Raw genomic sequence first — 13,055 nt, forward strand, 5'->3', positions numbered from 1 at the left:
TATATTTCGATTTAAAAAAAAAAAGAACTTATGTTGGACGCATTAAAGGAATCCATGAAAAAAAAAAAAGCTCTCCAGAAAGTGGGCATAGAGGGAATCTACCTCAACATAATAAAGACCATATAGGACAAACCCACAGCTAACATCATACTCAACAGTGAAAAGCTGAACGCATTTCCTCTAAGTTCAGGAACAAGACAAGGATGTCCACTCTCACCACTATTATTCAACATAGTTTTGGATGTCCTAGCCATAGCAATCAGAGAAGAAAAAGAAATAAAAGGAATACAAATGGAAAAAGAAGTAAAACGGTCACTGTTTGCAGATGACATGATACTATACACAGAAGATCCTAAAGATGTTGCCAGAAAACTACTAGAGTTCATCAGTGAATCTGGTAAAGTTGCAGGATACAAAATTAATATACAGAAATCTGTTGCATTTCTATACACTAACAATGGAAGGTCAGAAAGAGAAATTAAGGAAACAATCCCATTTACCATCACATCAAAAAGAATAAAATACCTAGGAATAGACCTACCTAAGGAGGCAAAAGACCTGTACTCCAAAAACTATAAGACACTGATGAAAGAAATCAAAAGTGACACAAACAAATGGAAAGAGATACCGTGTTATTGGATTGGAAGAATCAATATCGTCAAAATGACTATACCATCCAAAGCAATCTATGGATTTAATCCAGTTCCTATCAAATTACCAATTGTATTCTTCACAGAACTAGAACAAAAAATTTTTTAATTTGTATGGAAACATGAAAGACCCCAAATAGCCAAAGCAATCTTGAGAAAGCAGACCAGAGCTGCAGGAGTCAGGCTCCCTGACTGCAGACTATACTACAAAGCTACAGTCATCAAAACAGTATGGTACTGGCACAAAAACAGAAATATAGATCAATGGAACAGGATAGAAAGCCCAGAAATAAAGCCACACACATATGGTCAATTAATCTACAACAAAGGAGAAAAGAATATAAAATGGACAAAAGACAGTCTCTTCAATAAATGCTGCTGGGAAAACTGGATAGCTACATGTAAAAGAATGAAATTAGAACATTCTCTAACACCATAACAAAAATAAACTCAAAATGGATTAAAGACCTAAATGTAAGACTGGATACTATAAAACTCCTAGAGGAAAACATAAGCAGAACACTCTTTGACATAAATAGCAGCATTATCTTTTTGGATCCGTCTCCTAGAGTAATGGAAATGAAAACAAAAATAAACAAATGGGACCTAGTTTAACTTAAAAGCTTTTGCACAGAGAAGGAAACCATACACAAAATGAAAAGACAACCCACAAAATGGGAGAAAATATTTGCAAACAATGCAACTGACAAGGGATTAATCTCCAAAATATACAAACAGCTCATGCAGTTCAATTAAAAAAAAAACCCAATCAAAAAATGGGCAGAAGATCTAAAAAGACATTTCTCCAAAGAAGACATACAGATGGCCAAAAGGCACATGAAAAGATGCTCAACATCACTAATTATCAGAGAAATGCAAATCAAAACTGCAATGAGGTACCACTTCACACCAGTCAGAATGGCCATCATGAGAAAGCCTACAAATAACAAATGCTAGACAGGATGTGGAGAAAAAGGAACTCTCTCACATTGTTGGTGGGAATGTAAATTAGTACAACCACTATGGAGAACAGTATGGAGGTTCTTCTAAAAAACCAAAAATAGAACTACCATATGATTCTGCAATCCCACTCCTAGGCATATATCTGGAGAAAACCATATTTCGAAAAGATACATTTACCCCAATGTTCACTGCAGTGCTATTTACAATAACCAAGACATGGATGCAACCTAAATGTCCTTCGACAGAGGAATGGATAAAGAAGATGTGGTACACATATACAATGGAATATTACACAGCCATAAAAAAGAATGAAATAATGCCATTTGCAGCAACATGGGTGGACCTATAGATTATCATACTAAGTGAAGTAAGCCAGACAAAGACAAATATCATACAATATTGCTTATATGTGGAATCTAAAAAAAGGATACAAGCGAACTTATTTACAAAACAGAAATAGACTCAAAGACACAGAAAACAAACTTGCAGTTACTAATAGGGAAGAAGGGAGAGGGATAAATTAGGAGTTTGGGATTAAAATATACACACTACCATATATAAAATAGATAACCAACAAGGACCTACTGTATAACACAGGGAACTATACTCAATATCTTATAATGACCTATAATGGAAAAGAATGTAAAAAAAGAATATATATACTTATGTATATGTATGTAAAAAAATTAGATCAAAATAGATCATGACTTACATGTAAAATCTAAAACTATAAAAATTCTAGTGGGGGAGGGCGTCCACGCTGGGCTCACTGCCCACTGGCCAGCAGGGCAGAAACTGTCAGGGAAGGACGCAGAGAGCCACGGTCACCCGTGCTCGGGTTCAGCAGTCGCTGCCTCCCACCTCCAGGAGTCGGGACCCAGAGGGAGACAGTCTGACCCTGCCCACCCGTGGATGGCTGCCAAAAGAAAAAAAAAAAAAAATGACATTACACATCCCCTCACCCAGGCTGGCAGTTCCAGGGGATATTTGCAAAACGTATGGCCTTTTTACTTTACTTCCTCATCTCTAACTTCTTTCTGTGCTATAAAAGAAACTGGCATCCAAACCCCGATAAGGTGGTTTATCAGAGACACTAGTCTGCCATCTTCTCGGTCTGCCGGTAGTGACTTCTTTTCTCTCTTATTCTCTACCTTGCTAAGGAGAGATGAGAAACTAGGGCTTCCTGTATAGTGTGAATTCCAGAGAATCCTGGAGTTTTCCATAAATACACTCCTCCAAGGCTATCAAGTGATATGTTTTGCTTTCCAGTTTGGTGTGATCGTGATGAAATGCCTACTTTTTTGTTTTATTACATCACCTACTCTGTTCCTTCCCTAAAATGTGACAATTAAAAGGTGGAGCCCCAAAGGGAAAAAAAAAATTTCTAGAAATTTTTGTCACTTTGGGTAGGCAAAAATTTCTTAGATATGACATTAAAAGCCTATACATAAAGGAAAAAATAATAAATAAGACTTCAACAAAGTTAATTTCTACTCTTCAAAAGATACTGTTAAGAGAGTAAAAAGACAAGTCATAGATTGGGAGAAATGTTTACAAATCACATATGATAGAGGTCTTATATCCAGAATATACAAAGAACTCTCAAAACTCAATGATAAGAAAACAAACAGCCCAATAAAAAAATCAGCAAAAGATTTGAACACTTTCCCAAAGAAGTGAAAAATAATGAGAAATGAGAAATAATGGGAAATGCAAATTAAAACCACAATGAGACACCACTACACACCTATTAATTCAAATAAAAAAGATTTATCATACCAAGTGTTGGTGAGGATATGAAGGAACAGGAACTCTCATACATTGCTACTAGGAATGTAAATTGGTATGACCACTTTGGAAAACAGTTTGACAGTCTCTTTAGAAAGTTAAATATACACCTAGCATATCCAGCCCACTCCCAGATATCTGCCCAAGAGAAATGAAAGCATAGGTCCATATAAAGACTTGTAGACAAACATTTATAGCAGCTTTATTTATAATAGTCAAACCTGGAAAATAGTCAAATAGCCATCAACAAATGAATGGACAAACAAGTGCTGTGTTAAAAGAACAAAGTACCAAAGAAATATATACCCATGTTCATAGCAGCATTACTCACAATAGCAAAAAGGTAGAAGCAACCCAAGTGTCCATTGATGGATGAATGGATAAAAAAAATGTGGTATATACATGCAATGGAATATTATTCAGCCTTTAAAAAGGAAGAAAATTCTGATGTGTGCTACAACATGGATAAACACTGGGGACATTATGCTAAGTAAAATAAATCAGTCACACTCACACTCACACACACACAATACTGTACGATTCCATTGATATGAGGTACCAAGAGTTGTGAGATTCACAGAGACAGAGTGTAGAATGGTAGTTGCAGGGGCTGGGGAGACGGGTGAATGGAGAGGTACTGTTTAGTGGGGACTGAGTTTCAGTTTTGCAAGATAAAGAGTTCCGTCGATGGATGGTGGTGATGGTTGCACATCAGTGTGAATGTACTTAACACTATTGAACTGTACACTTAAAAATGACGAAGATGGTAAATTTTATGTTATGTGTATTTTACCACAATTAAAATTTAACTTTTTTTTCCGTGCCATGCAAAGGAAGAGATTCCTTATACCTTGAAAGAATCCTAGAAAGCTTCCTGGAGGAAAGGTCATTTGAGTTAGACCCAGGAAGGAGAGTAGGATTTACCTAGAAAACAGGAATTGGCCATCCCAGGCAAAGGACAGCTCAAACAAAGGAAGGGGAGCTGGAGTGGGCTGAAGGGTGTGGGGTCAGAGAGCCAGCAGCCAGGAACCTGGGGTTGGAGGGATGAGGTTGAAAAGTAAGACGGGACCCACCCCACGAGGGCCTCCCAGCCTCTGTTAGAGAAGAGAGACATTTGTAAACATCAGCTCTGAACAAGCCAGACCCACAGCACCATGGCTCCATCAAGACGGCCATTCGGAAGGAAAAGACTTGGGGTCGGCTCTGGATAGTCGTCGAAAAATAAACATGTCCCTGGACATTCAGGAAACGCTCTGCGAGGCTGTGTCCAGGCAGGGCTGTTTGCTTATTTGTGACTTTCCTGCTTTCCATCACCCTGTCAGCGGCTACCCTGCCCCCATCCTGACCCTGACACCCGGCTGGCCGGGCCTCCGTCATTGGCTTCAGAAGAAAACTGGTCCCTAGGAGGGGAAGGAAGGCAGGAGGGGCAGCAGGAGTGCACGTGTAGGGTCAGCAGTGTGTGTGTCAGAGTGCATTTGCACACAAACTGGTAGCACTGTGAGTGGCACAATGTGTGTGTGTGTGTACACGCATATGTGTCACACCAGAGGAGATGGGGGCCTGGGTGAAGCAGTGTGGACTCTAGGCCCAGATGGGCTGGGTTCAAATCCAACTCAGGCAAGTGACTTAGTCTCTTTGTGCCTCAGTTTCTACATCTGTTAAATGGGAAAAATAATATTACCTACCTTACAAGGTTGTGGTAATGACTGAAACCAATTCATGAGTGAAAAGCACTTGATCAAATGGTGCCAGTACACAGGAAGTATGTAATAAGTGCTAGCAAGTATTATTCAAAAATAGACGTGTGTGTGTGTGTGCGCGCACCAGTGCGTGTCGATATGGGTTCTGAGTATGGAAACGTGTGCAGCTTTGCAGTGAATGGGCATGAGTGCCCTTGAGGGTGCACATGCTAGGATTCGGGGAAAAGCAGCCATACCCAGTCAGGGGCTGGTCCCCTGGGTACTGCTTCCCAGCCTGGCACCCAGCTCTGAAGAGCCTGGAACCAGCCTCCCCATGGAGGCAAGCAAGGCCTTTGGGCAGCTCCCTTCTCCACAGCCCCCTGCCCTGGAGAGCAGCTCCCACGCTGGGCTGCCTTCTTCCTGCCTTGAGCTGATCAAGTCTCCTTTGTCTTTCCACTTCCTCAGGCTGCAGGAGTGAGGGTATTTTTTTTCTATCAAAGGCCACTGACCCTAAAAAGGAATCAAGCAAGGGTCAGCTACAAAGTCAACTTAATCTGGGGGCTGTTTTTCCTTAAAAATACCGAAGGATCTCAATTCTTCTGCTTTTTAAATCAAGAACAATAAGTAGCACCAATTCTAAAAAAAAAAAGTCCTCAACTTTATATTATATGAAATTGCTTTATAAAGGGTAAATCACTTTACAGATGTGAGGAATTCTTCTCTTTTAGAGGCACAGCACAACCCACCAGTGCAGTGAAGGAACTAGTAAGAGGGGGAAGAGAGACAGAGAAGAAAACCCCTGATCCTGGCTGGAGCTGAGAAGTTCATCCGGGATGAGAACTTCAGATCTAGCCTTCAGCGTGAATCTAACCAGTGTTGGGCTAACCACGGCTATCTGTTCTTGAACTGCTCTAACTCTCAAACCTTTAGAGGTTAAATTCTAGATGGAAACAGTGGGCTTTGGAATCAGGCTGGCCTGGATTCAAATCCCAGCTCTGCTGTCACCAATAGGGCCACCATGTTAAACACCATGTGTCTGCAATTGTGTAACCCAGGGACCTACTTACCAGGTTTGTGAGTTGGGTTGTAGTGGGATAAAGGCTGACCCCCAAAAGGATATGTCTATGTCCTTTCTGAGCACCTGAGAGTATTCCCTTATATGGCAAAAGATGCAACTAAGTTAAGGACCTTAAAAAGAGGAGTTTATCCTGTATTATCCAGGTGGGCCCTAAATCCAATGCCGAGTGCCCTTATGAGAGAGCAGCAGAGGGAGATTCGAGACAGACACGAAGAGGTGATGTGAAGATGGAGGCTGAGATTTGAAGATGGAATAGTGATAGTTCTTTCCTCCTAGAATTTTTTCTGAGGATTAAATAATGAAATGACCATACAGCTAGCTGTGGAACTTGGGGATCCTGTTGTAAGATTTGGGGTGGCAATATTAACCCCTCAGTTGTGCCCCAGGAGACACAGAGTGAGCAAGATACAGGATCAGCAACACAGTGAGAATTTTGAGATTTATGTCTGCCTTGGAGGTCTCAAAACCTAATTCTCTGCTGTCCACACCTCCTGGCAACAGTCTAAAGCTACCCAGTTTCCTTGTCTCTAATTGCCCACCAATATCTATTCTCCCTCTTCTTCCTTTTAGTAGCAGCAACTGCTCTCCAGCTAGAGACTTCATTTCCCAGACTCCCTTGCAGCAAAGTCTGACCCTCTAAGTTCTGGCCAATGGGAAGGGACAGGAACTGATGTGTGTCCTCAGAAGGAAGCTGCTTGCCCCTCCTCCTTCTTCCCATCCTGAAATCTACAAGGTAGATTGGTAGAGTCTCCTTCACAGCCAGGCAGATGAGGACAACTTCTAGACATATGCTGTCTGACCCTGGAGCCATTAGCCACATGAGCCTAAAGTAATTTAAATTTATTAATTAAGATAAAATAAAATTTAAAGCTCAGTTCCTGAGTCGCTCTAATCATGTTCAAGTGTTCAATATACACATGTGGCCAGTAGCTACTGTACTGGACAGCACAGGTAAAGAACATCTCCATCATCACCAAAAATTCTATTGGACAGCACTGTCATGGAGGATACAGAGCAACAAGACAGAAGGAACCTGGGCCCTTGGACAACTCTGAGGAGCAGAGTCACCCTGCAGCCTCCCCTGCTCCAACTGCCTATCATCTTACATTTTTACAAGAGAGAAATAAATGCTCTATCTTTATCTGTCAGTACAGGCAAACCAACATCCTAATACATACTTCTTAAAAAATCAATCCTTTTTCTATTTAAGTCAGCAGAGATAGTTTCTGTTGCTTGCAACCAAGAATGTTGACTGTTGCCAAAATGAGTAAAATAAGAAATGTAAAAGAGGGGCTGTTGATGTGGTCTGGGGGAACACTGAGGGCTTTCTTGAGAAAGTGCTATTTACGCTGAGACCTCGGCCACTTGCTCTGTCCACAGTAATGGGACCAGATTGAGCTCTTTGAGTCATGCAGTGCCCAAGCCAAAATGGTACACAGGATGTAAGAGAGGATGCTCCTCTCCACAAACGTACCTAGGTTTATTCACCCACAGGAAATGGCTGATCCCAATTCTGAGGCAGGGAATGGACAAGATGAGCCGTATCATATCAGCCAGCAAGGACTCTTCAAAGACCACTAGGGTGGCGTCAAAAGGACTCGGGAGCCAACTGAAGTGTTCCCATTGGACAAAGATGGGACAAGTAAGACATCAATAATAAAACGAACTGCAGTGGATTGAAATTCACCAAATATATTTAAATCTATGAGTTCATAATGATACTGAAAGCAAACAAACCAACCAACTCAGGAGGATGATAGGAAACTAACTCATTCTTTTAAAGACTGGTAGAAAAAAAGGATAAATCCAGCTTTATCCTGCCTTTCCTATATGAATTGTACCACTGGGAAACCAAATAGTAGATGAGGAGAAGTTTCTCTTTGCAACAAATGCAGAAGGAATAATGATAGTTTTTGCAGCCCCTTATGAATTTATGGATCTAGACATTGAGTATCACAAAAAGAAAGACAACCAGACACTATGTGTCTCCTGATGGAATAACACACCACCACCGACATAGCCTTGCCAAAAACAGAAAAAAACAAACAAAAAAACTGAACCTGATCAAACCTCGAGACCCAACTTTCAGTTTACAGGAAATTCAGAGTCCAGAGGAGCTTGCTAAACATACAGTTGGAAAATTCAGCCTGTGAGAAACTTTTCTGAACAAAAATCCAGTTTCTTCAACAAACCAACTTCAAGAAAAAAAAAAAAAAAAGAGGAGGAACTTATGGATTAAAAAAAGACTCAGATGGGACTTCCCTGGTGGCACAGTGGTTAAGAATCTGCCTGTGAATGCAAGGACCACAGGTTCGAGCCCTGGTCCGGGAAGATCCCACATGCCATGGAGCAACTAAGCCCGTGCACCACAACTATTTATTCTGCGCTCTAGAGCCCATGAGCCACAACTACTGAGCTCACAAGCCACAACTACTGAGCCCACATGCCACAACTACTGAAGCCCATGCACCTAGAGCCCATGCTTCTCAACAAGAGAAGCCACCACAATGAGAAGCCCACACGCTGCAACTAGAGAAAGCCTGTGCACAGCAACCAAGACCCCAACACAGCCATAAATAAATAAATAAATAAATAAATTTATTTTAAAATATATATATATCAACTAATCACAATGTGTGGCCTTATTTAGATCCTGACTCAGACAAACTAAAACTTCTAAAAATAAGACATTAATGGAGCATTTGGAAATCTGGATAATAACTGGATATTTGATGATCTTAAGGAATTACTATTAATTCTTTTAGGTATAATAATGTTATTTTCAGATGAAATATGATGTGTGGGATTTGCTTCAATATAAGCTGGAAAGGGCAGAAGTGAACGGGGATGTGAATGAAAAAAAAAAAACGGCCATGAGTTGATAATTGTTGATGTTGGATGATGGGTACGCAGGAGTTCATTATACTATTCTCTTTTGGGATATTTAAAACGTTCCATTTGACATTTTCTTAATGAATCCTTTGGTACCTTCATCTGTTTGAAATTTTCTAAAAGTATATTAAAAAAAATAATTTGCTACACACAAAATCCCAGGACACAAACCAGAACAACTGGACTGAGGCAGATTTTAGTCTCTGCTGCTTTCTCTGCCCCACGCAGAGCCACCAGCCAACCCACCAGTCCCAAGCCTGTCCCATGATGATTTTTATCTCAGGGACCTCAGTAGCCTCCCCTGCCACTGGGTCTTTTTGGTGTTGTTTTAATAATTACTTTATTGAGATACAACTCACACATCCCACAATTCATCCATTGTAAGTGTTCAATTCAATGGTTTTTGGTCAAGTCACAAAAATGTACAACCATCACCAAGTTAGTTTCAGAACATTCACAGCATTTCACATGCACGCTCCCAAAGCTCTGAATACCTTCAAGTCTTGGTCCTTTCTCTCCCAGAAGGTTTCTGCAACTTTCATGCCAGTTTTCCTGCCATGATGCCAGTTCTCTGTCTCATTTATCCCCCGACACACACACAGTAAGTGTCACGTCACTGGCCGCCCCACCACAGAATGGTGGCCTTCCAAGCCCAGGCTCAGCATGAGAAGAGACCTGGAGGCATGAAGCTGTGAGCACTTGGGGTCAACAGGAGACCTGAAGTCATTCAGAAGTAAAAGAGGAAGCAGAGGATGGAGAAATCCAGGCGGGGCTGAGGAGACTGCACCCGAGTGGACCCCTAGCACTGCACGGGATGCGGGTGCCCCTGCCCAGAAGGAGGGGTGCCTCCCCCTCTGCCCTCCTCCCAGGCGGGAAAGCCATCACCACCCCTTTCCTGTCCTCCCACCCCACTCCTGAGGCCTGCAAATCACACGAGCCACTAAGCCCGTCCAGTCACACCTTTCAAAGCAGTAGTTTCCTTTATTCAAAGACAAGAGACGTTTCCACTGGGAGCAGACAGGCCAGGAGCCCTTTCTCCTTCCTGTCCTCCCTTCCCGGGGAATCAATCTTCTTAAACCTTATTCTCCCAGAGACCATCTGGATGAAAACTGCTCAGGAAATTCAGTCGGGTACTAAGTCCAGTGCTCTCATCCATCTTGCCCTGTCACAGCCCAGTGCTTCAGCCTTAAAGAATCCTTACAGCTCGGGCTGCCACGGGCCTCCTGGCCACAGGAGCAAGCCCTGCCGGCACTCAGAGCCACACCTTCCCTACATCTTAGGAACTGTAAACCACCTTGCAGTTTTATCCAGCTCTCACCCTCTCTCTGGACCCTTGGTCCCACTCTGCAGTGCCACCCAATTGTAATGTCCAGAGAAGTTATGTGGTACAGTGGGAAAAATTCACAGAGGCACAGGGCTGGAAGCTTTCTCTGCTGTGTGACTTTGGCCAAGTGACCTGACCTCTCTGAGTCTCAGTATCCCCATCAGTAAAACTATGGTTAATAACACCCACCTTGGGGAACTGTGGTAGGGTTCAAATGAGATAATGGACTTTAAAATCACTTTCCTCCTCATTTATTCTGCTCTGGCTTTCTTGCTTTTTCCCAGACTCTCCAACCATCCTCCCACCTCAGGGCCTTTGCCCTTGCTATTCTCTATACCTGGAAAGTCTCTTCCTGAATATCCGTATGCATAGCTCACTTCCTTCCAGTCTCAGCTCAAAATGTTACCACAGGGCTTCCCTGGTGGCACAGTGGTTAAGAATCTGCCTGCCAATGCAGGGGACATGGGTTCGAGCCCTGGTCCAGGAGGATCCCACATGCCACGGAGCAATTAATCCCATGAGCCACACCTACTGAGCCTGCGCCCTAGAGTCTGCGAGCGACAACTATGAGCCCGCGTACTGCAGCTACTGAAGCCCGCACACCGAGAGCCCATGGTCTGCAATAAGAGAAGCCACTGCAATGAGAAGCCTGCAAACTGCAAGGAAGAGTAGCTCCCACTCAATGCAACTAGAGAAAGCCCCTGCACCGCAACGGAGACCCAATGCAGCCAAAAATAAATAAATAAATAAAATTTTAAAAATAAATAAAATTACATATTAAAAAAATGTTACCATGTCAGAGAGGCCTTCCTAGACCAGCCTATCTAAAACAGACACCAGGGAAGTGGGTAGGGTGAGGGCGGCCCACCCGACCCCCGCCTCATGGTCCTGTTCTCCCCACAGTTCGCCATGGATGACGATATTGCTGCACTCCTGGTCGACAACTGCTGCACTCCTGGTCGGCATGTGCGAGGCCAGCTTCGCGGGCGACGAGGCTCCCCGGACTGTCTTCCCCTCCATCCCCTCCCTTCTCCTCCCGGGACAGGGAACCCCGGCACCAGGGCGTGATGGTGGGCATGAGCCAGAAGGACTCCTATGTGGATGATGAGGCCCAGAGCAAGAGAGGCATCCTGACCCTCAAGTACACCATCGAGCAGGGCATTGTCACCAACTGGGAGGACACGGAGAAGATATGGCACCACACCTTCTACAACGAGCTGCGGGTGGCCCCCGAGGAGCACCCCGTGCTGCTGACTGAGGCCCCCCTGAACCCCAAGGCCAACTGTGAGAAGATGGCCCATATCATGTTCAAGACCTTTGACACCCCAGCCATGTACGTGGCCATCCAGGCTGTGCTATCCCTGTACACCTCTGGCCGCACCACTGGCATCGTGATGGACTCCAGTGACAGGGTCACCCACACGGTGCCCATCTACTAGAGATACGCCCTCCCCCACGCCATCCTGCGTCTGGACCTGGCTGGTGGGGACCTGACGGACTACCTCATGAAGATCCTCACGGAGCGTGGCTACAGCTTCACCAACACGGCTGAGCGGGAAATCGTTCATGACATCAAGGAGAAGTTCTGCTACGTCGCCCTGGACTTCAAGCAGGAGATGGCCACCGCAGCTTCCAGCTCCTCCCTGGAGAACAGCTGCAAGCTGCCCGATGGGCAAGTCATCACCATTGGCAATGGGTGGTTCCACTGCCCTGAGGGTCTCTTCCAGCTTTCCTTCCTGGGCATGGAATCCTGTGACATCCACGAAACTACCTTCAATTCCATCATGAAGTGTGACGTCGACATCCGCAAGGACCTCTATGCCAACACGGTGCTGTCTGGCGGGACCACCATGTACCCAGGCATCGCCGACAGGATGCAGAAGGAGATCACCGCCCTGACTCCCAGCACAATGAACATCAAGATCATTGCCGCCCCCGAGTGCGAGTACTCCGTGTGGATCGGCGGCCCCATCCTCGCCTTGCTGTCCACCTTCCAGCAGATGTGGATCAGCAAGCAGGAGTACACTGAGTCTGGCCCCTCCATCGTCCACCGCAAATGCTTCCAGGTGGACTGTTAGTTGCGTTACACCCTTTTCTTGACAAAACCTAACTCGTGCAGAAAATGAGATGAGACTGGCATAGCTTTATCTGGTGTGTTTTTTTGGTCTTTTTTGATTTGTGTGTGTGTGTGTGTGTGTGTGTGTGTGTGTGCTTGACTCAGGATTTAAAACTGGACCGGTGAAGGTGACAGCAGTTGGTTGGATGGAGCATCCCCAAAGTTCTACAAGGTAGCTGAGGGCTTTTTGCGGAACGCGGGCCTCTTACTGTTGCGGCCTCTCCCGTTGCGGAGCACAGGCTCTGGATGCGCAGGCTCAGCGGCCATGGCTCACGGGCCCAGCCGTTCTGCGGCATGTGGGATCTTCCCGGACCGGGGCATGAACCCGTGTCCCCTGCATCGGCAGGCGGACTCTCAACCACTGTGCCACCAGGGAAGCCCCTAGCCTAGGACTTTGATTGTACATTGTTCTTTATTTTTAATAGTCATTCCAAATATCATGAGATGAATTGTTACAGGAAGTCCCTTGCCTTCCAAAAAGCTGCCCTGCTTCTCCCTGAGGAGAAGGGCCAGTCCTCGCCCGAGTCCACACAGGGGAGGGTGATAGCACTGCTTTTGCGTAAAT

At 44.4% G+C, this 13,055-nt stretch overlaps 1 pseudogene; it reads left to right on the forward strand.

Moving 5' to 3' along the window:
• The first annotated feature begins 11,256 nt into the window (after window positions 1-11,256).
• Window positions 11,257-12,452, forward strand: LOC112396732 (actin, cytoplasmic 1-like; annotated as a pseudogene).
• Window positions 12,453-13,055: the final 603 nt, after the last annotated feature.

The sequence above is a fragment of the Neophocaena asiaeorientalis genome, unplaced genomic scaffold (genome assembly GCF_003031525.2).
Source record: "Neophocaena asiaeorientalis asiaeorientalis breed wild unplaced genomic scaffold, Neophocaena_asiaeorientalis_V1.1 scaffold484, whole genome shotgun sequence".
NCBI lineage: Eukaryota > Metazoa > Chordata > Mammalia > Artiodactyla > Phocoenidae > Neophocaena > Neophocaena asiaeorientalis.